Source organism: Eptesicus fuscus, chromosome 20 (assembly GCF_027574615.1).
Source record: "Eptesicus fuscus isolate TK198812 chromosome 20, DD_ASM_mEF_20220401, whole genome shotgun sequence".
Lineage (NCBI taxonomy): Eukaryota > Metazoa > Chordata > Mammalia > Chiroptera > Vespertilionidae > Eptesicus > Eptesicus fuscus.
The window spans coordinates 25,000,118-25,020,552 of record NC_072492.1 but is presented as its reverse complement, the minus strand read 5'-3'; positions in this window follow the sequence as shown (position 1 = coordinate 25,020,552).

The window sequence follows — 20,435 nt, the reverse complement described above, 5'->3', positions numbered from 1 at the left end:
TGTTCCTCTCTTCCTCTCTCTCTCTTTTTTCCCCCTCCTCTCTCTCTAAAAATCAATGAAAACATATCCTTGGGTGAGGATTAAGGAAAAAATGTGTCCATTGCCAATGCTCTCTAGGCATCATCAAGCAAAAACTTTGGAACTGAAACCTTTCTGAGGAAGAGACTAGACTGGCTCGTTTAGTACTGAGAATCTCAGGAGCAGCATCTGTTTTCTATCACTTCTTCAGAGAGAACTTTCCTCACTAGAGACAGCAATGCATTTTCTAGTACAAGGCATCTGCCTTAACTTTTTATTCCCTTTTCCCCAAGTGGGAATCGGCTCTGAGCCCCACCTCCATGCCCACAGTGCTTGACAGCCCCTCACCACAAAGTAGAGCGAGGGCCAAGGCCAAGGCCAGGGCTGTAGCAGATCCCCCTCACTTGGGTCTGGTTCATGCCAGGGCCATGGGACCTCTCGGTAATAAACAGGGACACCAACCAAGTCTGTTGACAAGGCAACAAACCAACCAACCAGGGATGCTTTCCCCAAATGAATTCCTGAAGTTGGTGTTCCATCCCCAGAGGCTTCCCTGGCGGCAGAACAGACAGGCGGATGCTGTTCGTTCATCTCCTACGAGGGAGGGGACCAGACTGTGGTCTGGGGGCACAGAGTAGGGAGTGGAAGAACAGAGGACTGTCTTGGAGCTGCCCCTCCCCCACTGATGCCTCAGCAGCACTGGTCAGATTTCCATCACAGAGCCAGCTTTGGGGACTGTCAGAACAGAACTCTTACTGTAAAAATTAACGTGAGTCTTCTGAGAGTGTCTGAAGAGCCCATTAAATCTAGAAATTCAGCCCCCGAGCAACCTAGACCAAGAGTTTAGCACATCTGAACTTGGCTCCCAAGTATATTCAGAAGCCTGTATTCAGAAATACTAGCTTTGTTGTTTGTTTGTCTAGTGAGCATTCAGTATTTTAACTACAAATCTGATTCTGCGTTTCTAAACGGAAGATTTTATTTTCCCCTCACACACACGCTGAAGAAAGAGCTCAGCATTTCCTGGAGCCAGTGGGTTTGTCAGTGAGAAATGGGCTCCTGTGAGGGAGCCAGAGACGTGGGTGGCTGGGGAGGAGGCAGGCTGAAACCAGAGATCCATCGTCCCAGGGGGAGACGCAGCAGACATTGCTCCCCTCTCTCTACTTGGAAATGTTTTCAAGGGCCACTTGCATTATAAACCTGTTTCTTCATCAACGAGGACAACACGTGCTTGAGGGAATAACGCCTATAGTCGTATGGCAGTGTCTTAACAAAGGGGACGGAAAAATAAAGGCACTGATGAGTCCAGCATCTTCATTTCTGCAGACAGAATGCCGAGGCACGCAGAGGGCAGGTGGGCTGCCCAGGGACTCACAAGTGGAAAGGAAGGATGAGATCACAGGTTGTTGGATTCTCTCCAGATTCCGTGCCCTCCCTGGTCTGAAACCCACTCCTGTGACCCCTGGTGAAACCCCCTGTGATTTCTGCCCAGCTTCTCCCTGGGGAAATGATCTTAGCGGGGTTTCCAGAGGAAGTGTGGCAGGGTCCAGACCCATGATTCTCAGAGGCATGCACCCTGCCCTCTCAGTCATGAGGCACCTCTGGACCCTGATCAAGAAGGAGGCAAAGTCTAGATTCCATAATCTTGTCCCAACCTTAGCTCAAGCTCAGCTCTCAGTGGAGCAAGAGCAGAGGGAAAGGGAAAGGGAAGGAGAGGGAGGAGAGAGAGAGGGAAGGAGCTGCGATAGGGAGCAGAGAAGGAAGAATGGTAAGAGGAGGTGAGGAGATGGAGCTGAGGAGAAAAATACAAAGGGAGGGAAGTGATGGATGGGGGGGCTACTATGTAAGAAATAGAACTGAGTGTATCTTTTTGTCTTTGGTTCAAGAACTCCAAAGCTGAGCATCACATGAAATGGACTGCAGAAAACATGGTCCATAATATGGTGACTATGTATGGGGCCAGGTGGGTGCAGAGAATATCGGGTGGAACACTTTGAAGAGCCTCTGAAGTTAATACAGAATCATATTGAATGCAAAGTATAATTGTTTTAAATTTAATAAAAAGAATAAATAATAAATAAAAACATCTGAAGTCAAAAAATTAAAAAAAGAAAAGAAAAACAACAACCCCAATGACACCTTGATCTTGAACTACCAGCCTTCAGAACCATGAGAAATAAATTTCTGTTGTTTGAGCCAAACAGAGGAGAAGGAGGAGGAGGGGGAAAGGACACAGACAGACTTTGGGGTCACTGCATCCAGGAATCCCATCTGCATCCCGAGCAGGCAGGAGGGCCACGTCCTTGCCATCTGAATGCTGAGAAGAGGGTGCCCTCATTTCCTGACCTTCGACAGACCCCTTTCTAGACACTCCATACACTGTACTAAGGGGGCTTCCCAGTCCCCATCCAAACTCAGCTGGGTGTGGGCTTGCCCAAAATGTGGCAGACGTGGTTGTTCTTCGGCGACTTCTCAGCCAGAAACTCCACCAAGACACCACCGAGCCTCTGAAACAGATGTGGATGCCAGTGACCTTTGTACAGCCAGGAGCTGCCCCAGCTCTGCTTTGCTGAGGTCTGCGGGTGCCTTTGAACTCCAGATGGACTCCAGATCCTGCGCGAGTGCTGCGAGCCACAGCGTTCAACCAGAAATGCCTGGGCTGCATAAACAGAAATAGCTCCAGAGACAAGGAGCTGCCACTCTCCCGGATTCTCACCACGGTTCGCCCTCTGGCTCGTGAACACGCAGGGCTGGTGGGCAGGGATGCCAGCTGGCAACCCCGACCACCTCTGGATTCTGACACATCTGGGAACCCTGGGCAGACTCCTGGGTGGGGCCCACCATGGATCTATTGGCTGAGGGCTGAGAGGACCCCTGGGAAAGCATAGAGGGAGCCAGACAGATGGGCTTTCCCCGAAACAAAGTCCCAGTGTCCAAAGAGGACCGGGGTTTCTGAGTCCAGCCCCGTGTCTGCCATTTGGCTGTTTTCCCCCTGAAGAGGGGTTCTGTGAGCAGTGAAAGAACTGTTTACATGGAACGCTGCTTTGGTAAGCCTCCAGCAAACGGTCAAGTACAAGGCAGGGAGGCAGGGAGGCAGGGAGGCAGTTCCTCCTCAACGAGAACCCAGATGCCGTGAGAAGGCTGCGTGGGAGGTCCTCAGATTAAGATCCTAGATGTTAGACCTAAAATTAAAGTCCAGTATGACCAGCTGCCTTGACATCTGGGAAAACTGGGAGAAGTCGCTGCCTGGGTGCTTTGGGTCAAAGAGTCTATTTTTGGATTTATTTGCTTGGATCTTTTCAAAGTTCCTGGTAGTTCCAACAAGGTCTGGAGTGATGCTATACATATCATTAACTACATCTTTCATTTTAGTCATAAAAAAATGAACCTGTCCTTAGACAGAAACCTTCTCTAGGGGATATAAGATTTTGACTATAAATATCAATGAAAATGGCTTTTAAAATGTTCACAACTCCCTAGATAATATTTATAACTACCAGAGACAGGAAAAGGGTTCATTTCAGAAGAACTAGCCACAGGTAAATTACCAGACAAGGCCTACAAAATAAAATACAGTTCAGTGTTAGAGGAGTGATTTTTGCTTTTTTTAAATGCACATGATTCTAAACTCCACTATTTTTCAAATAATTTTTTTAAGTTCAGCCAGAGGAATTAAAAACAATCTGATCATTTTTAATGACTTATAGAAACAAACTTAAAAAAGTAAGTAAAACATTTTTGTTGGTGAAAATACTGGTCAACTATAAGAAATGAACACCTCAGTAGTAAGATAAGCACACACAAAATGAGCAACAAACACAAAGAAAAAAATCAATCTCATTAGGAATCAAAAGAAATGTGCATTTAAACAATGATATGCCATTTTTTTTTCCTGCAAGCAAGCTGGCAAACTTTACAATATGGAAATAAAACTTCAGAGCTGAACAAATTCTGGCTGATAAATAAGATCCACGGGGTGTGGCCCTGGGAATTGGTGTCTGAATTGACTGAGAATCCAGGGTAGCACTTTTCCACCCCAAATCCTTAAAAACAGAGCATAGTAACTATTCAGCCTTAGATTTCTCTTAAGTGGCCCATCTCTACCACTTTGTCTTTTAAAACTCCACATAGTTGCATTCTACTTTATACATACTCTGCATGTATTTATTTTAATGGGCATATTTACTCAAATAATATTTCGACTCCAGATATATGTTATATTTTCTTTCTTTCTTTTTTTCTAACAGCTTTATATAACCCCTGACACACCACTAAAAACCTTAGGGATATATGTAAGTAAGGATCCAGGATACTGGGATCATCCAGAATGATGGCAGAACTTTGGGTAGAAAGAGAGAGACTGAGCGAGGTGCCCAAGCTCAGTGAAGAAGTGGAGATGGTCAGGAAGTTGGTATCTGGAGGTATAGAGGAAGGATGAAGCATGGGAAAGCTGGATGGCATAAGAAAGATGAATTTTTAGCTAAAAATTCCAGGATTTTGACCTCATGTTCCTTCCCCCTGAAGGGAAACAGGAAGCCTTCATTTTGGGGAAGACTCAGGAATCACTTGAGTTGGACGTTGGCAGAATGTTCTGGAAAGGTGTGATGAATGCAGGACTATGGAACAAAGACTTCATGATGAATAATCAATGCAGAATTTCTGAGCTGTGTTTAAGACTCTATTTCATGACAGCTCATGAGACCAGTTAAGGGCCGAATTATTAATCTTAACCACAGGTTGATTTTATAAGACTTGACATCTCTTTGAACTTGGTGAGAGTCCAGAAAAGGACACAGGTCTGAAGAGAAGGCACTTCCCCTCCCCTCATAAGAAGTGAGTTGAAGGAATACTCACAAGAACACTAAGAGGGTAATCGGGGAGTTTCTCCAGCACACTAGCAGATAAAAAATCCTAATCCAAAATTCCATGCCAGACAGTCTGACAGCAATCGTTTTAGGCTGGAAAAAATTTTTAACCGGGTGAAACCAACACCCACTTCAGTTATAAAACACCCCAAAAGAGCACCTGTAGTATATCCAACTTTACATATGCAACTTCCTGGTCTACCATCCAAGATAAACTAGTTGTCTTGATCCTTTCCTAGCATTCTAAACTCCTACATTAACTGTCTTTTTGGAGGAATCTTAAACGAACTGTGCCAAAGACACTTATTCCCCCAAGAGCCTGATCCTTTAATACTCCAATCCATATATGAACACACACAGGATGTGTAAATACACAATCCTTACTGGTTTTCTTTCTCTGGAGAACCCTGACTAATACATGGGGTGACAAGTGTCCCATTTGCCTTCCCGGTCCCCAAGAATGGCTAAGGATCAAGGACACGAATCCTTATTCTGGAGGGTAGAGGGTAAAAGTCAAACTGTTGAAAACGTTTGGAGTTTTCTTTCAGTTTCATGTGTTGAAATGCATTCTTGGTCTTCTTTAGAAATCTGTTTGATTGTTTCTCTTTGTTGGTGCACCCCCACTGTCAGCAAGGGCAGGGGGTTATCATTCTCTCTTTGAGAGGACAACAGGGTGAGGCTCACGGGATAAGGAGCCACTTAGATCTAGGTTACTAAGACAAAAACCATTCTCACAGTTGAGATCAAGAAAATAGAATTATGTCGACAAAAAGGCAATATGAAATCCTTCAGGTACAAGTTAAAAATAAGAGCCAGGCCCTAACTAGTTTGGCTCAATGGATAGAGCGTCGGCCTGCGGACTGAAAGGGCACATCCCCCGTAGGAGGTGTGCAGGAGGCAGCTGATCGATGTTTCTCTCTCATCGATGTTTCTGACTCTCTATCCCTCTCCCTTCTTCCCTGTAAAAAAGCAATAAAATATATTTTAAAAAATAAGAGCCAGGCCATCACTGTTTTATGCCCTTGGAAATAATGTAACACACCACGAGTCCTTTTTTGCTGAGTACCTTGATTCTTTTGGTATTATTGCCAATACACAGACTTGTGTCTTGTTGCGCTATCAATGAGTTAGCTATGAAATAAGTGGCAAGTGTTGGATTTAGGAGTACTCCAGAGTCCCTGAGATGAACCAAGAGAACAAATAGGAAACAATAGTTGAACAGCAGGAAGAAGCACCAAAGGTAGGTGAGTCTGGAATTTTCCAAAGAAGACTCCTCCATATTCCTTCTGCATTGGGATACATCAAACAGAGAATAAATGTGGAGGCAAAGGTCAGATAGAGGTGATAGGGCAAGGAGAAGGTTAGGAGCAGATAGAAGCCAGAGTGAAACATTGGGGTTGGAGAAGCAAAGAGAAGTACAGGGGACAGGGCCAATGAATGGAGCAGTAGAGTATTCTTGGATGAATATTTGCAAAGATCCTTTACCCACAGTTGGCTTTCCTGGAATCTGCCCCCACCCCAACCCTAGCATGATATGGTGTGTGGCCAGGTCGGCCCTGTATAAAGTTCTAGTGGGGAGGGCGTTCATTTTTTTAAATCATCTACTCATTTCATTAAACTCCTACTCCTTTTGGGTTCATGCAAAGACGTAAGTTCTCCAGGGGTGGGGTTCCAGGGGACTTTATCACTCAGCTAGCAGCTTGGCTAATAGTATGCAGGATCAGATATCAAGCAGTAACTATTCGGCTATAAGATACGGGCTTACTGTGTTTGGAAACGGTAAGGAAATTGTTCATTCATTCTACAAATATTTGCAGAGGATGAAAACATGGAAAAGAGCCATCATGGAAGTTCAGATAAAATGCTGGGGGAGTTCAGAGGAGGAAGCTGGCATTTGAGCAGCGACTAAACCCACCGAATCGTGTGTGTGTGTTTTCAATTCCTTTTTATAGGACTGACATTTGCACTGATCACACTTCCCAGATCACAGGTAAAGCACACCTTTCCTACATTTCCTTAAATGGTCGAAAGAGCATCACCAGGCATAAGTCAGGAGAGAAGTAAGCCTTTTTGCCTATTAATAAAAATGACGAGTTTATATAAAAGCTTTGCATCAAACTGTTGAACGAAAATAGACAGAGGCAAAGAAGCATCGAACAGACTGTCAAACTACAGCGGGAAGGTAGGGGAGGGTTGCGGGGGTAAGAGATCAACTGAAGGACTTGTATGCATGCATATAAGCACAATCAATAGACACAAGACACTGGGGGTGGGGGGATGAGGGCAAGTACTGGGGTGTAGGGGAGGCTGGGGGGAGGTCAGTGGGGGAAAAAAGGAGACATGTATTACTATTTGTAATACCTTAAACAATAAAATTAAATTAAATTTTAAAAAATAGATCCAGAGACAGAGAAACACTGAACAGACCATCAAACCTCAGAGGGAAGGCAGGGGAGGGTGAGGGGGCAGGGAAGAGATCAACCAAAAGATATATGCATGCAATGGCCACGAATACTGGGGCGGTGGGGGCTTGTCCTGGGGGGTGGGAGTTGTTGGGGAGGGGTCCATGGGGGAAAAAGGAGACATATTTAATACTTAAAACAATTTTTTTCCATATTCTTAAGACATTTAAAATAAGAGAGTATCAAACAGAAGAAAATTTAGATAAAAATGAAATTGATATAGAAACAGCAGACAGAAGTGAATAAGAAACATAAAAATAATTTTAACTGGCTTTTTAGGCAGAATTGACATTTTAGGAAAAAAAGTTCATAATGTTCAGGGCAGAATTCAGAAACCGTCTTAGTCTATTTGGGCTTATATATATATATAAAAAAAACACCACAAACTAGGTAGCTTATGAACAACAGAAATTTATTAAAAAAAAAAAAAAAAGCTTTGCATCAGAGGGATATAAAAAATGAAATGGTAGGAAAATGGCAAAAATGCTTTCATATTTTGGCTAGTATGTTTCTATGTTCATTGAAATGAATGTGGAATAGACACCGACTCCCATGAAAGAGGAGATCTTGCCATCCCTTCTGAGCTCCTAATTAGCTGTGTGACCTTGGGCAAACCACCCAACTCTTCTGAATCAGTTTCCAGTGAGGACTGCAAGGGGGGTTTCCAGCGCTGCTCTAACTTTCACAGTGGGAGTCGGGTGCATGACATCTCAGCTGAGCTTCCATCCGGGTACAATCACTTTACTTTTATTACAATTGTTAGTGTTTTTAAATATCGTGTCTCCTCCCCAGTGTGGGGCGTGCAGGAGGCAGCCAATCAATGATTCTCTCTCACCATTGATGTTTCTATCTCTCTCTCCCTCTCCCTAGCTCTCTGAAATCAATAAAAATATTTTTAAAAAGTAAATGTTGTATTATTTAGAACAAAGTCGCTTACTTGCCTAATCATTTACAGAGGGAATCACACACATTCCATCAACTGATCCTCACAGCAACCCTGACTGACAGGACAGGTAGGAGCGATTCCATTTCAGAAGCAAGGAGAATTCAGTCCTTTCCCTAAGCTCACACAGCTAAATGTGGCAGAAGGGAAAGCACACCTGGCATTTCTGATGTAGAGAGGCTGGGTTCCAAGGTCAAATGCTGGCTAAATAGAAGGGCATAGACCTTACTAACACAGGACTCTTACTTCATCCTTGAACTAATACATACGCATCCCTTTCCACCTCCGCCTCCAGAACCTAGCACCATCTTTTATGCAGGGTAGGCTCTTCACGCATACACCGAGTGGCCAGATTATTATGCGTTCCGAGATCATAATAATCTGGCAACTCAGTGTATATCCTATATAATAAATGGCTAATATGCAAATTGTCCCCCCGACCAGGAGTTCAACCAGTAGGCAGGCCGGCCAACTGCCCATGTCCCCTCCCCCTGGCCAGGCTGGCTGGACCCCACCCATGCACGAATTCATGCACGGGCCTTTAATATGTGTGTGTGTGTGTGTGCGTGTGTGTATGTGTGTGTGTGTGTGTGTGTGTGTGTGTGTTCAGAGATCATAATAATCTGGCCACTCAGTGTATTTGCTGAATTCATTCACTCATTCATTTTTTCATTCAATATTGATTTAATGCCTCTATGAGAGGCCCTCTGCTAGGAGCTACGATGAGAAAAACCGATTTGATTGTGTCTACTAGGAACTTATAGTGGAGGAAGGCAGGAGAGAGGGAAGTAGGAGGGAGCAGGCAGGGAAAGTACGCTGCTCGTGGATAAATATTCTTTATTTTTTAATCTGGATGAAATACAAAGGGTTAGGTTTGGTCCAGCCCAGGTCATTCTCCATAGTAGTGCCCAGAATGTTCTTGGCCCCAGCCCATGAGTAATATTTTTATCAACACTCTGAAGATTCCCTAAAGGTAACGTGGTGTAGGCTTTCTGGATTGCTGGGGAGGAGAGTGACGATGTGTCTGACCTCGAGGTAGGAGGTCACATAATGACCTGCAGCGAAGTCGTGGGAAGCTGGCTAACTTCTCTTCATTGAGATTAGACAGCTGTTTACTGAGGCATGTTCCGCCTGCGCTGGCCTTAGAAACAAGCCATAAACGGTACAATTCTCATAGAAGACTTCGTTTCTTTGTGCCTTTTCTCTTTAGTAGAAACTCGTGGACACTTTCTCTGAAAATCAGTCCCTGCGTTATGCATCAGCGTTTCCAGTTACATTCAAGTTCATAAAGTTTAACAACTCTGAATAATAATTTTTTTTGGCATGGCAATTCCATTCAACAGCAAGGGAAGGGAAATAACACTTTTGAGCTTCCTCCTTCTAGCAGGTTCTTGGCCCTCCTCTGTTTTGTTCGCTATTTTATTCTCAGTCCAAGACATAGCAGCCCTCAATACATACGCATAGCACACGTTTATGAACAAATGGTGTTAGGGCACCATGACTCTCCTTATTTTACTTACATTGCCCAGGTTACCAATTAGAAAACTGATTTCCTACATTTCATGAAAATACTTATGCAAGTAAATTTGAGAATCGGGTTCTCCTTTATGCAGAATGTTTCAAAAATTAATGAATTTCTGTCTTTTTAAAAATTTTTCCTGCCTTTCAGGTAGTAGACATTGGCAATAATTCATTTCTTCTAAGCATCTTCACTGTTGCATACTTGTAAACATTATGTGCACAACCAGTAGACAGAAACATAGCAAAGTATACATCTTCTAAGAATTTAGTGCCTGAGAAGCTTGGATAACTTACTAATCCAGACCAGGGAATAGGTAAATAATTCATGCTGTTATTACTTCCTACTGATGGTGTATAGCTCTACAACAGGGAACACAGACAGGAAAAATGGCCAGGTGTCTTTTGCCGTCTTGGCGATGTCCTATTTCTATGTTCTGCTGCATCCTCTTGGAAAATAATTATATTCATCTTTACTGGAGGTTAGTTCCTCTTGTTGATATAAATTACGTGATCAAGCGCTTAAATAATTTTGATGACTAAAGGACATAATGGCAGTGAGGTGACAATCTTAACTTTGACGTCCCTCCCTTGCTCAGTCTGTTAGGACCTGCACAGTGTTTCAATGGTGCTTTCTGTGCTTGTTTTCCTTCTAGTTTTTTGGTGGCATGGAAACTCCCATAAACACAACATGCACAGATTCTTAGATGCCTGTCAGTGTAGTATCACAGCCTGGGGCTTTGTTGAGCACCCCCAAATTTTGTCTCTGCCCATCTCCCATTAGCAAGTAATGACTGAGAACTAACAAATGCAGATGATTAACATTCACATAAAATTTATGACTTCCAGAGGGTTTGCAGTCAGTCCTCACTTCACCATGTTAATAGGTTCTGTGGCTTTAAGCTACACGAGGTATAACAAAGGCAACTTGACCATCAATAATGGATACACACAGGAGTTAAGTTCCTATGGCATCTCATCAGCACTATAACAAAACAATGTCATTCCAGGACCTGCGGCAATTAGACATCCTCCCATTTAATCCTCGCTGCTTGTTCCTTATGAAAGGTTTGACGTTGGAGGTACACATCTCAAATACACAAGTGAAGACAACGGTTTTTGTTTGCTTCACAGCAAACATTTTTGGTTAATCCTCACCTGAGGATTTTTCTTCCATTGATTTTTAGAGAGAGTGGAAGAGAGGGAGGGGGGAAAGAGAGAGAGAAACATCGATGTGAGAGAGACACATGGATCGGTTGCCTCCTGCACACACCCAGACCCGGGCCAGGATCGGGTCTGCAACCCAGTTCCATGTCCTTGACCGGAAATGAATATGGACCCTTCAGGCCTCAGGCCAACGCTCTAGCCACTGAGCAAACTGGGCAGGGCAAGACAACATTTGGTACTTAGATTTGGAGTTCTGTACCCTGTGCTCTGCTCCATCCAGCTTCCCCTCCACTTGATACAAATCTTTCTCTTTTTTTAACCTGAATAATTCAGAAGAATTATTCTTTCCCACGGGCATCCTATTTCCAAACTGCAGTCCCTCTTAGCAGCTCTGGTCTCTTAACTGCCCTGCTGGGCGGATTCCAAGTCTTTCCGCACTGAGGTCAAACCTCAACTATGTCTGCTTTCCACGCTCATGTTGGAGTGAATGTATAACCATGGGCTGATGCCATGCCAGGCTGTGTTCCTGTTGGTGTTCCTGTCGGTGAGGGCCCTAAGCAAACATCCCAGCAAAGAATGTGACAACAGAGCAATGCTATTCACAAACTGGGTCTTCTCTCCAACAACGACCCCTAACCCTCTGAGCAGCTGCCTCTCTTCTGCTTCCTTATTGCCTTGCTCTCCAATATTTTGCACTTACACTCTTAAAGTTTATTCTATTGTCTTTCTCTTTCCCCCCCTAATTTCCTGCATGCTTACATTTTTAAAGCCACTTTTGTCCATCCAATAAATGTTTCTGCTTTAGACCTGGAGCGCCCACAGGGAACAAAATAGACAGTAACTTTGTCCTCAGAGAGTTTACACCCTATGTTCTCTGATGGAGTCCTTGGGTTTTAAATGCTGTTGTTGCCAGAAAGGTTGAATCTATCTATGTTGTGTCTGGGACAAAACTGTGTCTGTCTCATTCCTGTCTTTAATTTACAAACCACTTCTCCATGGTCTGATAACCCTAAAAACCACCTGGTCAGCTTTCTCTCTTGCCCTCTCTGCAGCTTCCGTTTCTCCCCATGACTATTGAGCATAGACGTGCTAATAATGTAATAGCAGTGTGTATTCCTATTCTCTCTCCCAATTATATCTTGCTTGGTTTATATTTTTAAATGCCTTTTTTTGTTTTTAAAAGGAACTGGCATCATAAAGTATGTTTAAATAGTTAACATGAAATGAAATAGCAGTCAGGCACTAACAAAGGAAACCCAAAGCTTAGGAATCTGCAGATATTGATCATAAGACGTTTCTCTGGATTCACATTGGCTATGACATCATTGAAAAAGTGCATAGCCCACGAAGCATCGTCCTTTGCCTGGTCTTAAATTTTGTCTCTGAAAAGCTTTTATTTTTTCCTTATGATTTTTCCCCTCCCTCCTTTGGTGTGCTCTGTGGTTTCTCAGAAGTTCCTCAGTAAGAGTCTTTCCTGCCTTGTTCCTTCAGAGGCATCTTCTTTAAACCAGTCATTAAGCCTCAGATAGATGCTCTATACTTTCAGTCTCATCCAGGATCCACTATTCTCGGTGGTGCAGTGGAAAGAGCCACGTTTTGATTTCCTAGAGAGCTGAGTTCAAATCCAGGTCAGCACCATGCTCTCTGTTTCCTTACCTATAAGATGGAGGGGGTGGCATTCTCTAGGATTGGCTTGAAGTTCAAATGGGAGAGTATATGTGGTTGACAGAATAATTCTTTCCTCTGCCCCCACTACCCCAACATGTCCATGTCTGAATCCCCAGAACCTGTGAATATGTTAAGGTACATGGCAAAGGGAAATGAAGATTGCAGAAGGAATTAAGGTTGCTAATCAGTTGATCTTGATATGGGAGATTATCCTAAATTATATGAGTGGATCCAGTGTAATCGAAAGGGGGATATAGAAGAGTCAGTGTCAGAGTGATGTGAAGTGGGAAAAACAGAACCAAGCATTGCTGGCTTTTGAGGTGGATGAGGCCACAAACCAAGGAATGTGGGCAGCCTCTAGAAGCTGGGAAAGGCCAGACTCTCCCCTGGAGCCTCCAGCAGGAAATGCATCCCTGCCGACACCAGGAGGTCCATTTTGTATTTCTGATCTCTGGAACTGTAAAATGTTTTCATTTGTATTGATTTGAACCACCACCTGTGTGGTAACTTGTTGCAGCAGCAATAGGAAACTGGGGTAGATAGAATACTCCCCCTCCTTCAAGATGTCCACATCCTAGTCCCCGGGAACCTGTGAATACATATACCACCTTAGATGGCAAAGGGGAGGCTGCAGATGTGACTATGGGTCTTGAGATGGGGCAATTACCCTGATTATCAATCAGTTCTACTGTCCTAACAGCAATCCTTGTAAAAGGAGGCAGGGGTGTCAGAGTCGGAGAAAGACTTATGACAACAGAAGCAGAGGTCAGAGTGAAGGGTCATGAAGCTCCAACAAGCAGGAAAGGGCAAGAAAACAGACCCACCCCCAGAGCCTCCAGGAAGGAACACTTTCCTAACAGCATCTTGAGTTTATCCCAGTGAGACCCAGAACTTTGTAAGATGATAAGTGTGTGTTGTTTTTAAGCCACTAAGTTTCTGTTACCGTCATAAAAGGAAACGGGTACAGTATAAATCCCCCTTTCCATTTCAATATCTCCCTTAACCTTCCTGTGACAGCAAGCTTGTCACGCTCTTCTCCCTGAGACCCCTGAACTCTGCAGTCAAAGGTCTGTTCTGACCATCCTCTGAGGTGCACCCCTGCCAGGGAGTCCAGCCTTCCCAGGGGCAAGTCTCCGCATTGACAATCAGGTCCTGGTTTTCACATCTGGAACTGGGGGCTCTGCCCTCAATCAGGGTTAGCCTTTGATGACTCTGTCCTTGCCCTTGTCTATGCCCCCTTTGTTGCCTCGGACAAGTTTTGGAAAGAAGAAAGGCTCCCGGTTATCAGCATATTATCTCTTGGCACAATTTTTATCCATTATTTTTAAGAAGAACATCACCCCTTCTCCTTGGCACCTCTTGGGCACTCTGGAATGTGTCTAGAGATCTGAGCCTTTTGTCTTGCTGGATCTCTTTCTTCCCTCGTCATCTTGAACTTGTCATGGGTAATGTTTCAATGGATTTCAGATTTTCAATATTTAGCCTCACAGTTATTCACCTCTTCCCCTTTCTTTTCCTCTGTTTGTTTCCATGCATATCTAGAGACTTCAGTGTGGTTGGTTTTTTTTTTTACTCACTTGAGAGCTTTCCTTACACCACCAGAAAATTCCTCACTTATGATTATCAAGAAAAGAGACTACAGATGCCATGCTTTTGAGCTTCCCCTTTTATATATTTGCATTCTTTCCTTCCTCTACAAAATGCCTTGGCTTTTAAGGAATTAAAAGAAATCATTGTGCAGTTAGAGATTACAGTGGCTTTCACTTTATGTATCACAACTTTAATTGTCCATTAACAATGAAAATTCTACTGGCTTATCTGCCAGCAAGCAAATACAAATTAGTATTACTTCATCCTTTTTTTACTCTGAAAATATTTCAGTGTATATGTCTTAAAAATATTTTCTATGCAACTAGGATCCTGAGATGCTCAACATCTTAAATTTGAATTCTTTGGCTTTGTCTACTATTCTTCCCTTGGACTTCTATTTTTTCAATGTAGCAGGTCAGAACTTGACCTGTGTCCCTTCTAAATCTTGGCTTGAGTACCAGGACAAAAAAATGAAACCAGCTCCATGCATCTAGATCCCACCCCAGCAGTGACTTGTCTGTCCATATAATCTCAGTAGCTGGCTTAGCCTTGCCTGGGAGGGAATAGAATACATATTTTACCTTTGCCTCTGCTCTTGTATCTATTCTACTTATCTCATGCTCCTCTCCTGCATTCCTATCTTGAGACGTGGCTTAGGTCTGTACTTCATTCTTAGACACTGTCTCTTCAAATATTCCCTTTGCTTGTGAGCACATCCCATACTCTCTGGACCATACATTCTAAAGAGTAGGCAGCAAACAGAGAGAGTCTGTTTGAGACACGTGGTCACTGAGACGAATAAGCACTGATGTGCTTTCTGGGAACTAGACAAAAACAAAAACTAAATGAAAGTAGTTAGTGTCCCTTTTCCTCAGGAATAAACACAGCCTCCCTGTCTCCTCGCTTCAATGCTTCCATCTACAGCTGTCAGCGCGCATCCCCCAGGCTCTGCTGGACATGGGGGAAGAGGAGAGGATCAGGACTTCACTTATTCCCAGGATTCTGGTTTTCTGCTCTTAATCTTTCTCCACCAGGTCCCGAGAAATCTCAGTGCCCCCATCTCCTCCCTCTTTCTACGTTACAACATCTATGGCTGCTCACTCCCCCCTCTGATTACTAGGGCTCAAACCATCTTCTCACGCTCACCACACACCTATATTGATAAACTCACTTCATCCTCACACTACCTGGAGAAAGAGGCAGCATGACCCCAGACTTTTCAGCAAGTGAGTAGCCGGCCGGGATTAGAACTCTCCTCCACTCTCCTCCCTAGTGACTCTATGCTCTTCCCACTCTTAGGTTTGTTTTTGCTGGAGTGTCTTATTTTCCAATAGGGTATTTATCCAAGAAACATGTGCTGGATATCTTCCACTTTGCTCTCAGAGAAGTTTCTCCACCCTGGTGGCTACAGGCAGCCTTTACACTTGCCCTTGTCTTCTGGCTTCCTGTTGGGTTCAGCCAATGGGGAGGCCTGGCCAGAGGCTAAGGGTGAGAAAATACAGGCTCACAGTAGTTGCATCCCCACTCCCTGGGCGCTGGCTCAGGGGGGGTTAGTCGTTGTGTGTCTCCACCCAAGATCTCGGCTCCTATTCAGCGACTCTCTCCTACAGCTCTCTGAGCTCAAGGAACCACTCTCTTCTTACCCCATCAAGTCTAGATGTGGGAACGGCGCCCAGCTATTGTTAGCTCTTGCCTGTTTCTCCAATCTCTATTGATGTCCCTCTCCTCCACCCACCCTTTAAAACATAGTCATTTTATTAAAGTTTCCTCAATTGCTCCCCTGAGGGTGCCTCCTATTTTTTACCAGAGCCAGGCCTGCTACAGAGGTTTGTGAAGGGGTTTCTATTTATGCCTTTCAGCCACAAGGTCCCTTTCCCCTGAACTCTTTTACTGTCCTCAGATTTGCTCATGGGCATATTTGACATCTTATGAAATGTGTTTGCTGTGGTTGAGCTCCTGAGAAATGAGCAGGACTCCTGAAGATGACCATTGAGCCTCCGGAGGGGAATTCCACCACGTTCAAGGAGAAAACCCCATCCCCACACATAAAGCACAGGACGGGCATTCATGGGTGGGTCAGTAAAGGAAGCCCCTCCTGGACCTGCCTTTGAGAAAGCCATTGTTGGTACTGTATCCACACAAGTCCTTTTAAGTCCCTTTATGAGAAATGGACTGGAGTGCTTGTTTTCTGTGCCAGCATGAGTGATGAGCCCTGGGGTCTCTCTCAGGGAGGTCCCTATGGTATGTGATTCCCAGGGTGCATCCCACTGCCACAGTGAACACCCTTGAAAGGTCCTAAAGGAACGTCTCCAATGACCAACCAGTGATCTCGGGAAATCTACGGGATTCTCATAGGCATCTACACCCCATCATTGTCCAGGGCCACATCTTTCTCCTCCCCACACTCTGTCTAAGCCACTTAGAAACACTGTCACTGAATCCATCTCCTAGCAACACAGGGCCCGTCCAAGCACAGGGCCTGGACAATGTCCATCTGCCATGACCGTGACGCACTCTTTGAAAAAACTCTGCTACAAGACAATTACCTGGTTTCCCCATTCTGGCTCAGATAACTCCAATGTTATTGTTATTCTCTGAACAACTGCTTCAACTTCCCTCAGCTTTTCCAAGTCCTCTATTTCCTTAGATCCACCTTGCAAATCTATACTGTTGGCAGGACAACGGCTGTTATCCTGTTTTCACAGAGCGATGAGGAAACAGATCATGATTGAAGTTCTCAGAGCTAGCTGTTGGCAGGATTGGGATTAGACATTTGGTCTTATGTCCCCTGCCTTCCCGTTCCCTCCTTCCCACTACGTTAACCTTCATCTCATGACATTTGTGTGCATAGCTTATCAATGTTCTTATTGAAAGTGCCTAACAGTATTTTAATGGTGTTGTTATTCTTACTACTGTCATGGGAAATTCCAAATCAATCGTGTCTTTATAAGGCTTATAGTCTTTAAGTTAAACTTTATTTATCAAGCATTTTACCATTAGAAGTGCAAAAATATTGTGGTTAAAGTTTCAAAGTGGCCCACAAAACCCTGACACAGTAGAGGAAGCAGTTCTAGCAGGAGCCCTGAACCCTAACTTTTACTACAATCTACCCCTTTGCCCAGAGCATGAACCTCTGCACAGCCCCGATGAGCTTGGAGCCTCCCAGGGGAACTGCGGGTTCACTAAGGATGAACGGCTTCATGCCAACATCCAGGAGAAGGGCCCCACAGCAGCCTTTCCAAGGACTGCTTTCCGCTAAGTCGCGTATCATAAGTGGATAACTAGCCTCCTTGAGTTGGGCCCAAGCTTCTTTCTTTGAACCTCCCCCCACCCCAAAGCTGTCCAAATCATGTGCCCTGGAACCAAGTGACCAAGGAATGCAGAAGCTGCTGGCCACTGATTGCATGCCCCTTCGGTGATGGAGCAAAGGGGTTAAATGTTGGCGGGACTGGTACCTCCGCTAGAGACGCTCGCTGCGTGTGAAAGATCTCTGCAGGAGCTGCAAGAGGAAAAGTAGCTGTGCCCTCTTTTCATTGATTTTAGAGAGAAAGGAAAGGAGAAGGAGAGAGAAAGAAGCATCGATTGGTTGCCTCTCATATGCACCCCAATCAGGAATTGAACCAGCAACCTGGGCATGTGCCCTGACCAGGAATCGAACCAGCAACCTTTCGGTGCATGGGACGATGTTCAACCAACTGAGCCACTCCAGCCAGGGCACCACCCTTTATTTTTTTATTTCCCCATGCTCACCATTAGAGAGATGAAATTCAAACATAGGCTCCACATAGCTCCCACTTGGAATTCCAAGAGCTGAGGAGGGTCCCGACTAACCCTCTCTCCACATCAGTTCCAACAATGGAAGCACCGCTCTTCAGTATCCTCTGCCCACCAACCGTGTACCCAGCACCGTCCTCAGCCCTGAAGTATAGATAAACGAGGTTCGATCTCTGTCCTCGAAGAATGCGTACTCGAGATGGGGCATCAGGTAGCAAAATATAATAAAGGGGGGAAAGTGCCATTTTTAACCAAGATGTTACCTAGAAACCTTCTTCTCCCTTATCGTTTCGTTTGACTTGCGTGAGCAAAAGTGGATATGGATTTCAGTTGGGGAAAAGGAGGTGTCAGGGCAAACATAAGAAGGTCAGAATAAGTTACATGGATGGAGGCGAATCTCCAAGAGCAGTGGTGGAGGAGGAGCTGGTGATGCTGACACAGTTCCCCCAGCACAACTGGAGAGCAGCTGCTGCAGCATCTCCCCGGGGAAGTGGCTGAGGCTGTCCGGGAGGAGAGGTCTAACGTTCGCTTTGACATCGCTCACATTGATGAGATGGACACTCCCTCCACTCCTCCTTCCAGTAAAACCCACTCTGCACAAACTGTCTCATGCGAGTGGGGCATTTGTATATACAAACATGCATTTCCTGTGTGAGGTAGCGCAGAACCCCGACACCCTGGAAGGCACTCACATGGTGACGACAAAAATACAATCATCTAAGTCCCACTTGTGACCACCTGGGGACAGGGATGTGTGGTCTGGACTTCTACCAAGCACCCAATTGGAAATTCAAAAAGATTGTTCCAGTTCTTAAGGGAAAAGTGACCTTTGTCATCTGTGCTGCTTTGAAAAAGAAATTCAGCGAAATGTTAAAGGTATTTTAGTGGAGGTTGGGAAATACTATGAGAGGATTGGACAAAGAAACTAAAGCAAGAGGAGAGGGAGAGGAGGGAACATTTAAGCAGGGCTTGAAGGATGAAGGTCATTTCACCGGATTGGGAAGGAAGGGAGGGTGGAAGGAAGGAAAAAGGGGTGTTGTAGGCAGAGATAATAATGTATGCCAGGGTTTCTCCATCTGGGCACTCCTGACGTTTGGGGCTGGATAATGCATTATGGGAAAGAGCAATCCCGTGTGTTTTAAGATTAGCCATTTTCCTGGCTTTTACTCACTGAATACCAGTAACACCATCCCCTGGCATTGTTATGATAAAAAATGCCTCCCTATATTGCCAAATGTCCCGTGGGGGACAAGGTGCCTGGCGTATTCGGGGAATGAAGTTCCACGAGGCTGAAGCCCAGTATCCGCAGACATTCATGAATACGATAAGGCAAGAACAAGGCTGGCCAATAATCCATGGCCAGGTGGTGCAAGGGAGCTCAGTGCTCACCATCAACTTGACATTGCTCTCTATGCCGTGGCGAGTCAGGTGGGGATTTTAAGCATAAATGGCACCATCCAGCCTACGTTTCGAAATGATAACCAGAAGCAATATTAATAATGACTTGGCCCAAACCGGTTTGGCTCAGTGGATAAAGCGTCAGCCTGCGGACTGAATGGTCCTGGGTTCGATTCTAGTCAAGGGCACGTACCTCAGTTGCAGGCTGCTCCCTGGCCCTGGTTGGGGCTTGTGAAGGAGGCAACCAATCAATGTGTTTCTCCCACATTGATATTTCTCTGTCTTTCCCTTCTCTCTAAAAATCAACAGAAAAATATCCTCAGATGAGGATTAAAATAATAATAATAATAAAATAATAATAATAATGACTTGGAGGGGCAGAGCCTGGGGTCAGAGAATTCAATGACACCGTTGATATGTCAAATAAGAAAACGAATACAACCCCTCTGCTTCCTAGTCACTCTGTCTGAAGACGAGTCCGTGACTCTTATCCTAAGGACGTCCACGTAGGCCAGTTAAACACGCCTGGCCTTGACGCGGCCCCAGGCGCGGGTTCTTCTGAAGGCTGAGAACACCTGCAGCTTCCCCCACTCCCCCCTTATTTTAGCAACAATTCTTGAAGCAGCCAGAAGCTTACACCCGGAAGCCCTTTCAACTGTTTGTTGTGTTGTTGCTAACGGAGCCTGAGGTCTAAAAGGGGTTCCTAGGACGTGTTGACTAGTTATCTGCTACCCAGGGAGCCAGGGACACAGCGTGCGTAGGGGCTGCCCGGCTTAAGAGCCAGGGTCAGACCTGGTGGTTATTTAAAGCCTCCACCAGCAGTGTCAATGTCGCATTGACGTTTTTTAAAGATGCTTTAAGGGGCCAGAAGTAATGGCTGGCTGGTTCTGATACTTAACCTTACTAATTTGGGATTTGGGCTGAAATTATAAACAGCTGTTGCAACATCTCCAGCTTCCTTGGCAAAAAAAAAAAAAAAAAAGAGGGTAACTTAGGGAATTTGCCTTTGGCCTGGTCAGGATTTTGGTAGTT